The sequence below is a fragment of the Triturus cristatus genome, chromosome 6, assembly GCF_964204655.1.
Source record: "Triturus cristatus chromosome 6, aTriCri1.1, whole genome shotgun sequence".
Classification (NCBI taxonomy): Eukaryota; Metazoa; Chordata; class Amphibia; order Caudata; family Salamandridae; genus Triturus; species Triturus cristatus.
Genome location: NC_140589.1, coordinates 325,418,688 through 325,427,022, shown reverse-complemented (window position 1 = coordinate 325,427,022; position 8,335 = coordinate 325,418,688).

The following is an 8,335-nucleotide window of genomic DNA, read 5'->3' as shown; positions in this document are numbered from 1 at the left end:
CCAATTTCACTATTGGAGCCTGAGGTACAGATTTTGGCGAAAATCCTGGCTCGTCGAATTTCCCCCCTTCTTCAAAAGTTGATTCATCTGGATCAAAATGGCTTCATGCCTACTAAAAATATGGCGCTTAACTTGCGTCGCTTTTTTTGGGTGCTGGGGTGGTCTGTCACAATACAAGAAGATGCAGTTATTATGTCCTTGGACGCCAAAATGGCGTTTGACATGATTGAGTGGCCCTTCCTCTTTGCGACCCTGGAGAGATATGGCTTTGAGAGCCGCTTTTTGTTCTGGGAGCGACTTTTATATTCCGCACCTTTGGTGTGAGTCAGGGTGCATGGGGGTAGATCGGCGTTTTTTGAGTTGGGGCATGGCACTCGACAGGGGTGTCCATTATCCCCATTGCTCTTTGCTCTCGTGCTTGAACCTCTCGCGATATGGCTCAGAGGCGATCCCGCGATCTGAGGTCTTAACTGGGCACCAGACTGAAGAGACTAAATTTCCCTCTACGCGGATGATATTTTGCTGTATTTTGCGAGGCCCAGATTTTCAATTGGCGAGGTCCTTCACGTATTCCCCCTTTTTCAAAAATATTCTGGCTATGCCATCAATTGGGATAAGTCCCTAATATATGTCCTCAGTGGCCGTCCGCCCCAACTCCCCTTGGGTTGCGAGGCTAAAGTTGTGACTGAGGGCTTAAAATATCTGGGCATATATATCACAACAGATGCAGAGGTCTTCTATCGCGTAATTTGCTCCCCCCATTGCGGCTCAAAGCCGCGTCCAGCATTGGAAAACGCTCCCTCTTACACTTTTGGGATGGGCAGCTTTATATAAAATGATGGCTTTACCCCGCTTCTTATATGCTTTGCAGAACACACCGCATCCTGTCCCCGTCACTATTTTACATCCATTGAGTCAGAGGTGCGTAGTCTACTGTGGAACGATGGTCCGCCCCAAATTGCACTGGCCAAATTAAGCTAGTATGATGGTGGTATTGCTTTTCCGGCCATTCGGTATTATTGCTGGGCTTCATAACTTGTGGTTCTTAATCACTGGATGTATCGGCCCATTACTGATCCATCGTACAGAATGGACAGGCACAATATGTTGCCCGGCTCCTTTATAAGGGTGCCATATGGTGGAGCAAAGTTGGAGCCCAGGTTTACTCCGACTTCAACGACTGTCTCCATTTGGCATGCGGCGAACTCGGCCCTTGGTTGGAGAGGTAAACTTAAGCAGGCGACACCTTTGTTGGATTCCAGTCATCTGGGCCTGCTGTGGCGTCAACCTGGTTTCGACAAATGGGATCTGATTGGATTATTGAGGCTGGGAGATGTATGGGTGGGAGGCGCAGTCATTCCATATGGCGACCTGCAACACAAATTCGACTTGCATGAGACCGAAACTTTTTGCTATCTTCAAGTTCGTAGTGCACTGTCTAAAGCACTCTCCAGCGGCGAGGTTCTGCCGGTATCTTTTCCTTTGGAGGATAGGCTCCTAGACGAAAAGGCCATCTCTCTCACCTATCGTAAGCTTCAAAATAATGCGCCCAACCTGCTGGTTAAAGTTCGGGCAAAATGGTGTTTAGATGTGGGTGATATTAATGATGAGGACTGGAGGGCCGCCCTTGCCTCGCCCCGGGAGACTGCGATCCGGGTCCCGATTCAAACTAGTCCAACTTAAACCGCTCCATAGGATCTATTATACAAGCACGGTCCTGGTAAAAATGAGTCTAAAGAGTTCTCCCCTCTGCCCACGAGGTTGTGGCCAGGTAGGCACCTATTTACATCAATGGTGGGAATGCCCGATCCTCCAGAAGTACTGGGGAGAGATTCTTGCAACTCTGTCCCTAACTTGCGGGAAAGAAATTGACAGTTCCCCGTGACTCTGCCTTTTGGATATTTTGGAGGCCACCGATCTAACAAGGTCGGAGAGATTGTGGGTCTCCTTGGGATGCATGGTGGCCAAGCGCAATATTGCCAGGATGTGGAAAGATGGAATTGAATTGAAATGCTCTGATTAGGAATCTGATATGGATTGGTGTATGCAAGCTGAGAGAGCGGTGTATGAAAGTAGGGGCTGCCCGGGGAAATGGCCCAAAATTTGGGCCCCATGGAATTAAAGCATAGGTTGGTTGTGCACCCCCTTTGGTGATACCTCCCCATTCGCAGTGGATATGGAAACACTATAATCTGGCTCCCTATGACCGCACTTCCACTGACGTTGCCCGGAATTGATACGTTTGTGGGGAAGACCCCCCCCTTCTGTATTGTATTGTTTCTTGAAGCATTTCCTGTATTCATTTTTTGTAATATTATGCTTTTGTTTTTGTGTTTATGTTTGTGATATTATTTGATTTGTTCTTTTAATAAAAAGATTTATAAAAAAAAAAAATCCTTGTAATGGATAATAATGTGAAAATCTGTTCACAGAGTGAATGAAGTGAAGAAACGATCATGCTCGATTCTTAATTGAAATAATAAAAGTGCTGGTGATACGCTACAATGATGCTAGGAAAACGACGGCTGCCGTGTTAACCGTATAAATGTATAAAACTCAATTTTTATAACCTTCTCATCAACGTGCATCGATAATAATTACTTAACACAGAGTGTTTTTTCAGGCGTGACCATTTAGTGTTCGCAATAGTAGAACTGTCCATCATTGTCAAGATTAGCCCAAAGAACTATACGCACTCACCCTGATCGTGCACAATATTCAGTGACTAAGTGGGCGTGCAGTTACAAAACAGAAATTATTAAACCGTAAAGGCGTCTTACCGAGATGCCGTCGGCAGTCTAACCGCGATGCAAGGGCAGTGTCAAGGAAGTTGCACCAGATTTTCCACAGAGGCAGAATGATGCTAGATCCCACTGCCCACCTCCCAGAACGCACTGCGAAGACGGAGCTGCTCCAGGCAGGGGGAAAGGGAAATGGGACAGAGAAGAGACACTCGTGCGTTCCTGGACTCCTTCTTCTTATTCTTGGTTGGGCTATTTCTGGAGTACCTAATGCACACAGGGAGGCAACACTTCAATCCTGTACCTCTTAATTAGCAGTCTACCTCTACTCTTAAATATCCTTGATACCTACCCTACCATGGTTCGCTGGTGTTTAGGCTCCTCTTCTTATTCAGTTTGACTAATCACTGGTAGGTGTGATATGAAGACCTAATGCACAAAGGAGATACAACCTTGGTTAAATGTACTCCTATCCTAACACACTCTCTCTTACTCTAACAGTTCTGCATCATTTACCTTCTACCCTTACTATTTGTGTTAGTCTTCCTGTATTTACTTTCAGATAATTTCAGCATGAGATAACAGCAATGACACTCCGGAAGTTTACTTCTTTAAGTCTTTAGCAAACTAATAGTTCTTGTGATGGCGATGTAAGGATTAGGAAATACTCAGCTTCTTTAAGGGAATCGTGCAAAAAGGTAAAGGAGAGGAAAACAGAGGTAGGAAAGAGCAGGTAAGTGCGCAAGGGAGGATAAGGGAACAAGCCTGAGTAGCGCTGGTATACACTTCTGTCAGCGCTTCAATGTACATAAATCCAAAGTATTGTTTGGTTAGTTTCTTACTTGTCTGAAGATCATTATCGTTCAACTCGGAGTTCTTTGCCTTCCTTGGCTCGACCATAACCCTATCGGAGCAGGGAGAGCATGCTGATACCTTACAGAGTCCCCAATGTGACTTTTCCTCACCAGGAAGTCGGATGCTCGCTTCTCGAGCGGTGTGCTCTGGAAATTGTTTCTCAGGACGGGAATGGAAGTTACTCTGCCCAAATACTGAATACTACGAACTCAGGACCTTACTTCATTTGGGCTCGCTAATTCCTCACAAGCGGTCGGTAGACATGCTAAGAAGAAACGGAAATGCCCTCAGATAAATACTCGGTTTTCTGAGGAGCGCGTGTATAAATCTACTTCTCTCAACTGCAGTCAAATTGAAGTGCGCAATGGAACGCGCTTTGTTGATACACAAAATCTCGCCTCTCACGAGATTTCATGCCTCACTCCAGTCATTCAGATAAGTAGGGAAAACAAGGCAACCATCTTGGAGAGGGGTCGCCTTGACCTAATAAGTATTCATCCAGACATTGCAGCAGGAGGGTTTTACCATTACTCAAGGACTTTTCTCTTTCTGGTTCAAGATGGTAATGGTATTCACGTTTTTTCTGACAGGTAGTAAGTATGTGACGTGGGTCCACGCAAGCGTTATATCGACGCCGCTCATCATAACATCTTAAAGGAGCAGTATTCAGCTAAACAGTGAACGTAAAAAATAAAGTTATAATTGAAAGATCGATAGTGAAAAAGTATTCAGCCTGAAAAAATCGAGCGATATTTGGTTGAAATAAAGTTATGGATAAAAGGTCAATAGTGAAAAACATTTCTGCCTGAAAGAATCGACAGCATGTATCCATAAATGGACTATGATACAGACAACACATGATTTGAATACATTAACCAAAATACATATCAAGAGTCATAACAGAGAAAACAAGGATCATATTAGAGAAAACTCACAAACTATCATATCAGTTACAAGAAATAATTATATTCGATTCTGTCATTCATCCCGTGGGGTTGCATGGCGTGTAGTTTCTTTGTCCAATAGAATTCAGATCTTGCTAGTACTTTCTGGGGATCTGTGCCTCATTGAGATTTGAGCACCTCCAGTATAGTAAATCGAAGTTGTGCTATGTTATGTCTTACTTCCATCCGATGGGTTGTTACGGTGGATTTCTCATTGTGATTTCTGATATTGCTCTTGTGCTCCCCTCAAAAAGCAGACAAAGGAGGTGCATTGGTAGTCTTAGATACTGAGTTCTATGAACAAAGTGTGTTGACACATATTCAGGATACTGATAACTACATCAAACTTGACCACGACCCCACTATCGCTATACAAAATATTTTACTACAGATTTTGACCTGCGCATTGGAGATGGGTTGGATCAGCATCAACACCAACAACTATCTATACACTGCATACCCAAGACACCCTAAACTCTACATGCTCCCTAAAATTCACAAGAACATTGAAAATCACCCTTCCGTCCTATAGTGTCGGCATGCGGATCATTATCTGAACCTATCGGAAGGTACTTAGACAGTTTTCTACAGCCTATAGTACAACAATGGGAGACATACATACAAGTTACTACATCACTGTTGAATTTATTATGTGAACTTGATATTGATGGCATTGAAAATTGGCACTTATGTACTATTGATGTGCGTGCCCTCTACACGTCCATACCACATCTAGATAGCTTAGAAGCCATAGAATGGGCTTTATTAAAACAAGATGAGATTGGAGCTGAAAAAGTGCTGCTACTGGAGCTTCTTCTATTCGCTATTTTTCATAGCTAATAGAAAGGAAAATTCTATGCTCAAAGCAATGGAACTTTGATGGGCTTTGCTGCAGCTCCTTCGTACCCCAACATCTTTATGGCAAAATTGGAACACGAACACATTCTTCAGAATCAAAATTGGACTCAACAGTCCTATTCAAACGATACATAGATGATATTTGATCATTTGGAAAGGTGACACGATGAGTTTGGAAAATAACATAAGAGAGTTAAATCAAATCCATACCCACATCAAATCTACTCATCAAATTGAGAAACATCGCATAGCTTTCTTGGATGGATTGATACAAATTGATTCTGGTAAAATTCAAACAAGCGTATTCACAAAGGAAACGGATAGGAACAATTCTTTACACAATTAGAGCTTTCACCAAAGCTCGTTAAAGTGATATCATCCATACTCCAAATTTATCAGATTGAAAAGAATGACATCTGATCCTGAAGAAGCTAATGCTACAGTTGAAAGATTCGCCACCAAATTTCAACAATGTGGCTATCCAAAAAAAGTAATCACTAATGTCATTTACAGAGTTTCAACCCTCAATAGGGAGGCTTTATTATGTCGTACAGAGCCCAAGCAATCCAATCCCATCATTTGCGTCCTGAAACATTCTACACAATCAAATTTGATTAAATCCATCATAATGAAGCACTGGATGATTATTCAGACAGAACCGGATTTAAAGCCATTATTCCCGCAACAACCAACTTTTGCTATGCAGCGATCAAAAATCTGAAGGAATTACTATCTAAGAGGCAAGAGCCTGTGTTGCAAGGCTATGAAGGCATGCAAAAATGCATGAATGGTGTCCATTGTAATAATGTTATGGTCGGTGATCGGTTCATACACCCCACTAAGGGCACCACGATTAAACTTCAACATTCTAGCACATGTGACACCTCCAATGGTATTTATGCATTGAAATGCCCCTGCGGGAACATTTACGTGGGAAAGACTGAAAGGAAAGTTAAGGTATGTGTGGGTGAGCACAAGAGCAATATCAGAAATCACAATTAGAAATCCACCCTAGCGACCCATTGGATGCAAGCAAGACATAACATAGCACAACTTCAATTTGCTATCCTGGTGGTGCTCAAACCTCATCAAGTCACAGATACCCAGAAAGCACTAGCAAGATCTGAATTCTATTGGACAAAGAAACTACACGCCATGCAACTCCACGGGATGAATGACAGAATCAAATATAATTGTTTCTTGTAACTGATATGATAGTTTGCGAGTTTACTCTGATATGATCCTTGTTTTCTCTGTTATGACTCTCAATATGTGTTTTGGTTAATGTATTCAAATTATTTGTTATCTCTGTTGTAGTCCATATATGGATACATGCTGTTGATTTTTTCAGGCAGAATTTTTTTTCACTATTGACCTTTTATCCATAACTTTATTTCACTCAAATATCACTCAATCAATCAATCAATCAATCAATCAATCAATCAATCATTTGTAGAGCGCGCTACTCACCCGTGAATGTCTCAAGGTGCTGGGGGGGGGGGTGCTGCTACTGCTCAAACAGCCAGGTCTTGAGTAATCTTCTAAAGGTCAGCAGGTCCTGGGTCTGACGCAGCTGTGTGGGGAGGGTGTTCCATGTCTTGGTGGTGAGGTAGGAGAAGGATCTGCGGCTGGTGGAGGTCCTTTGGATGCGTGGCACGGTGGTGAGGGCAAGGGCGGCGGAGCGAAGCTGGCGGTTAGGGGTGTAGAAGCTGAGTCGTTTGTTGAGGTATGCTGGTCCAGCATTGTGGTGTGCTTTGTGGGCGTGTGTGAGAAGCTTGAAGGTCATCCTCTTGTTGATTGGAAGCCAGTGCAGGTCTTTCAGGTGTGTAGAGATGTGGGTGTGGCGGGGCATGTCGAGGATGAGGCGTGCGGAGACGTTCTGTATGCGTTGGAGTCTGTTTTGGAGTTTGGCCATGGTTCCTGCGTAGAGGGCATTGCTGTAGTCCAGTCTGCTGCTGACGAGGGCCTGTGTTACTGTCCTTCTGGTTCCAGTGGGGATCCATCTGTAGATCTTACGGAGCATGTGGAGGGTGTTGAAGCAGGAGGAGGAGACGGCGTTGACTAGCTGGATCATCGAGAGCGATGAGTCCAGGATGAACCCCAGGTTGCGTGTGTGGTCGGTGGGTGTTGGTGCGACTCCCAGGGCGGCAGGCCACAAAGAGTTGTCCCAGGCGGAGGGGGTGGGTCCGAGGATGAGGACTTCTGTCTTGTCCGAGCTAAGTTTCAGGCGGCTGGTCTGAATCCAGCTGGTGACGGCCTTCATTACTTCGTGCAGGTTGGTTTTGGCAGAGGCAGGGTTTTTGGTGAGTGAGAGGATCAGTTGAGTGTCGTCGGCGCAGGAGATGATGTTGAGGTTGTGCGAGCGGACGATGTTGGCGACCGGTGCCATGTAGACACTGAAAAGGGTGGGGCTGAGGTATGAACCCTGGGGCACGCTGCAGATGATCTTGGTGGCTTCAGAATGGAAGGGGGGGAGGCAGACCCTCTGGGTTCTGTCGGTGAAGAAGGAGGTGGTCCAGTCCAGGGCTTTGTCGCGTATTCCTGCGTCGTGTAGGCGTGTGCGTAGAATGTGGTGGCAGACGGTGTCGAAGGTGGCCGAGAGGTGCAGGATGATGAGGGCCGTGGTTTCGCCGTTGTCCAGTAGGGTCCTGATGTTGTCTGTGGAAGGATGAGGGTGGTTTCGGTGCAGTGATTGCTGCGGAATCCGGATTGGGATGGGTCCAGGATGTTGTACTCATCGAGGAAGTGAGTCAGTTGCCTGTTGACGATCTTTTCGATTACTTTCACCGGGAACTGGAGCAGGGAGCTGGGCTAAAAGTTCTTGAGGTTCTTTGGGTCCACTGTGGGTTTCTTGAGTAGGGCATTGATCACGGCATGCTTCGAGCTTTCCGGGAAGGTAGCGGTCTGGAAGGAGCTGTTGATGATCTTCCGGAGTTG